The following is a 4,409-nucleotide window of genomic DNA, read 5'->3' as shown; positions in this document are numbered from 1 at the left end:
CATCATAGTAAAGCAGTTTAATTTGTTGCTCCTGAGCAAATAGAAATAGGTACTTCTGTCCTTAGGGTTTTTTTCATCCTTAGAGTGTTGGGATTTTTCTTTACTCTGGAAACCTCACAATGCATCAAGAACAGAACGCACACCAGTAGCTTACAAGTATGGGAGTTTGTGTATGGACAGAGACAAATTGCAGAGTTTAGGAAATAGTTTGGGATGAAGGTTACCAGGACTGTGTTGTGCCTCTTTAGAGCAAAAGAGAGGAATAGACTGAACTTACAGCTGAGGCCAGGCAGAAATGTGGTTGCCAGGCAAAAAAGCAACGCCAAACATCATGAAATAGTGTGCTTGGAGATGTGTTTCATATTGCTAGGGAAGTGTGCTTGGAGATGTGTTTCATATTGCTAGGGAAGTTGTAGAGAAGTCAGCAATGTTGCACTGTAAACAGCACTGAATACAGCTCAGTCATCCTGCTAAACGTGGTGAGCCTCCAGCTTTTCCTGAGGCTGAGGTAGAGCTTGCCTTTCTCAGAGTGAGTTAAAGCCAGGCATTTATGAGATAGACATCTGCTTTATTATCCTGGGCAGCTGTATATGAGATAAAGGCAAACATGAACTCTTTAACACTACTCAGTCCATTGCCAATGAATTAGGTGTGAAAAATGTACAGTCAGGTAGGGAGGAGAAAATATACAGGCAACAGTGTCTGGACTATTTAATTAGCAGCTGCCCCCTTTTATAGAACAGACATCCTCAAAATTAATTCTGAAATACAACTTTGGAAAATGATTATTTCATTTTCACCACTAGTGAAGGCTGCTACGTTTTAGTTCTAATTCTTTAATCTTAAAGCTCTTTTCCAGTGTAGTTTTGTACACTGAAAGAATTCTAGCAGCACAATAAATTCTTGTTGCTGTTACTGACTTGACAGCTTTCCCTTAGATTGGCTCAAAAGGAAGCACTGAGATTCAGGGATTGGGATCTCTACTGCAGTTTCAAGGATGCAACTTTGTCTTAATGCACACTAGGCATCCTGTTAGGCTCACTGAGCCTTAAGTGAAGAGGTATTTTTAAACTAATGTCTGCACCCTGATATGTGATGGTTTTATTCATCCCCACAAAGCAGTGTTCTGGGGAATTATATTCTGCACTGGGAGGATAGTGCAGCCAATGACCAGCTTGGGAACCTGATCCCAGCTCTAAGCTATTCATTTAAACTTATAAATATTTAATTACAGAAATATAATGCCTGTTGTTCTGACGGATCTTCCTGTGAACTTCCGGCAAGTCGGACCCAGACTAATCAGGATATTCCTAAAAGCTAATAAAAAAATAAAACCAACCTAATTTTTGCAAGGAGTGTTTTGTAAAGTGTCTGTCATAGTAATGCCTTTGCTGGGCTCCCAGACTCAATGCACTATGGACTGACTCCCTCGGGAGTGACAATTCTGAGTCATTTTAGCAAAAGACGAATCTTTCTGAAACTATTTCATTAGTATTGGTTTTAGAGCTCCTTTGAAGACAATCCAGATAAAGTGACCCAATTGTTTCCTTTTTTGTCAGCCTTAGTGCTTTTGTGCGTGTGCTAGGATGGAATGTTCCTTAGAGACTGGTTTTCCTAGAAGTGGTTTAATGTGAAAGACAGAACAAAGTGCAGCAGCAGGTGATGGGGAACAGGCGGCAGAGCCCTCGCATCGGCGCTGTTGGCTGGAGGAGGGCGGCGTTGCCTGCCTTGTTAAGGAGCCCTTCGGCACGTCTCGGGCCATTAGCCAGCAGTCCCGGCACGTATCAGTAATATAATAATAGCAAATAATAACAGGCTTGTGGCACGTCCTTTGCCTATTTAGCAGGGGCTTTGTTTCGCTCCTTCAGTCCCGCAGGTGTAAATAATGAAAGAGCAATACCTGCCCTCCCTGCAGGCAGCGGCTGCTGCGCCCGAGCCCCGCCGCCGCCCCTGGAAAACTCCCCGGCCTGCGGGGCACGGCTCTGCCACCCTGACCGCGCCTCGGGGGCTGCGGGCCGGTGTGCAGAGCCCGGGGCCGGCGGCGGCTGAGGGTGGGCTGCCGGGAGGGGAGCCTTCCCCAGCCGCGGCTCCCGGCGCTGCCGTCCCTCAGGAGGCGGGGGGACGCCGCCGCTCCCTCCCTCAGCCCGGGAGTGCCGCCGGCGCTGCCCGAGCGGGGCGGTGCCGCCGCTGCCGGGGTCTCCCCGCCCGGGGGTTGCCATGAAACCGAGAGCGGCTCCCGCCCGCGGGGGTGGCGGCGGCCGGGGGCGGCGGCAGTAGCGCGTCCGAGCCTCGCCCCCCGCCCGCCGGAGCCGCGCACGGAGCCGCGCCCCCGCAGCCGGGCCGGCCCCGCACGGGCCCGCACCGCCGGCAGCGGCGGCCCCGGGCCCGGCTCGGAGCGCGGCGAGCGCCGGCACAGGTGCGGCGGGCCGGGCGGGCCGGGGCCGAGGGACACGCCGGGACAGGACAGAGACAGGGGACGGGGCGCGTCGGGGAGCGGGGCCGGGCCCGCGGGCGGCAGCGGGGTTGCCGGCCGGGCGGGCGGGGGGTGACAGCCCTGAAGTGCCGCTGCCAGCCCCGCGGGGCAATGCAGGTCTGCACGGGGCCGGGGCTGCTCCGCTCCAGAGGAGGCCGGGTCGCGCAGCCGAAGTTGGCGCCCCGGGAGTTGTGCGAGGTGCGGCGGAGCCCTCGGCCCCGGCGCGGGGCTCCCCTCATAGAGCCGGGCTCAGCCCTGCTCTGCCCGGGATGCGCCACGGCCGCCGCCCCCGGGGTGCCGGAGGGAAAGGTAGGCCCGGTGCCCGCCCCAGAGGCTGAGGCAGGGCCGAAATTTTGGGGGCTGGGAAGGAGACAAAGCCGGGACTGCTCGGATGAATGAAGAATGTCTTTGCAGCTCTGATTTTTTCACACTGCAGGGACCTGTAACAAGCATCCCCGCTGGTGTCAGCTGAATGCTGCTGGAGGGAGGGAATCTCCCCTCTGTGCTTGTGCAGGGGGTCTTCTGATTTTTCCTGATTAACAGCACTCTGGGAGCATCTCGAGGCGCAGCAGGCTTTAACCAAACGCTTTCAACACTCCTCATATTTAGAAGGAAAAATGAAGAGCTCCTATTGTTGGCACTTCTTGAATTGCTTTGCCTATTGTTAGCTTGGTTGTGCCTTCCCGGTGCCAGCCAAGAACAACTTTCCTCATAACTTCCGTTTTGTAAATACGGGATGGCTGAAAGGAGTGCAGTGATGTGCTAAAAATAGCTGGGTGTATTCAGGTCAGGCACATCTCCAGGCTGGCAGCAGAAACAGTTGTATTTTTAAACTCCCCTGCTGATTGCACACAGAGCATGCGGGTTTAGCGATGAAGGTAAAATTGGGGTGGTCTGGAATGCATGAGCATGGGCATGGCTGGTTTTTCACATCATCTTCTTTTCTCTGAGGACTGTGTTGTATTATTGCTTTAGAGCTGAGCATGAGGTTTGGTGGTGATGTGTTGAGCTCAGCCTAAAACCACCCATGACAACTTCCTTTGCTGTTAGCTTTGATTATTTTATTGCTGCTGTGCAGAGAAGTGTTTGCTGTGGTTGAGGACCCCTCTGTGTGAGCAGAAGGCTGAACTGCAGCCCTTGGCTGAAGGCAGTTCATAGTTTCAAGTCAGGAGGGAGGGACCTGCCTGCGTGCAGGAGCAATAGGAGACAGTGGGACCCTCTGGATCACCTTGATAGTCAGAAGCCAGTTGTTCCCAGCTGCTTGGCAAAGGAGATCTTGGAGAAGAGATTTGAAGTAGAACAGCCTGCTAATATCTCTCAAAAAAAAAAATCTGCCCTCCCAGCACACACTTGCTCAAATACATGACAAGGAGGCAGTGGAGCCTGTTATCATTGCTTGAACAGAGAGGGAACCTTTATATCATTGGAGGTGATGCAGAGGCAAGTGGAGGGAGACCAGAACAGGCTTTGAAAGTGAAGAGGTGCAGTGGGAAAGTGGAGGGATGTGAAAAGTGATGTGGTTGTAGCTGTGGCTTAGAAAAATTATCCCTGTGGCAGCACACAGGGTGGATAAATGAGTAAAATATTACATTTCAAGAGAAACAGGTGTTTGAAAATGAGTGTTTTCCTCATTCCTGGAAGTGTTTTCTCCATTTCTGGAAGTGTTCAAGGCCAGGCTGGATGGGGCTTTGAACAACCTGGTTTAGTGGAAGGTGTCCCTGGCCATGGCCAGGTGGTTGGAATGAGATGATCTTTAAGGTCCCTTCCAACCCAAACCCTTGATTCAATGAAAACCAGAGGATGATGGTGATGGATGGCAGTTTTATTTGTGTTAGCAGACCAGAAATACTGTGTCACACAGAGACACCAAGCAGGAGAAGTTGGTGAGGTATTGTGAAGATCTAACACTTAAAGCCTGAGAGGGAGATGAAGGTCA

General features: G+C 52.1%; 1 protein-coding gene across 2 annotated transcripts in view; it reads left to right on the top strand.

Moving 5' to 3' along the window:
• Nucleotides 1-2,362: 2,362 nt before the first annotated feature.
• Nucleotides 2,363-4,409, top strand: part of TRAF5 (TNF receptor associated factor 5) — a 23,337-nt gene continuing 21,290 nt past the window's right edge. For both annotated transcript variants that reach the window (XM_054280159.1, XM_054280160.1), the window contains exon 1: nucleotides 2,363-2,416. The gene's annotated coding sequence lies outside the window, so the exon portion shown is untranslated. The remainder of the gene's footprint in view (nucleotides 2,417-4,409) is intronic.

The sequence above is a fragment of the Melozone crissalis genome, unplaced genomic scaffold (genome assembly GCF_028551555.1).
Source record: "Melozone crissalis strain CALT ecotype California unplaced genomic scaffold, PUWL_Pcris_2 ptg000027l_1, whole genome shotgun sequence".
Lineage (NCBI taxonomy): Eukaryota > Metazoa > Chordata > Aves > Passeriformes > Passerellidae > Melozone > Melozone crissalis.
The sequence above is the reverse complement of the archived record's forward strand: the minus strand, read 5'-3'. Positions and strand labels throughout refer to the sequence as shown.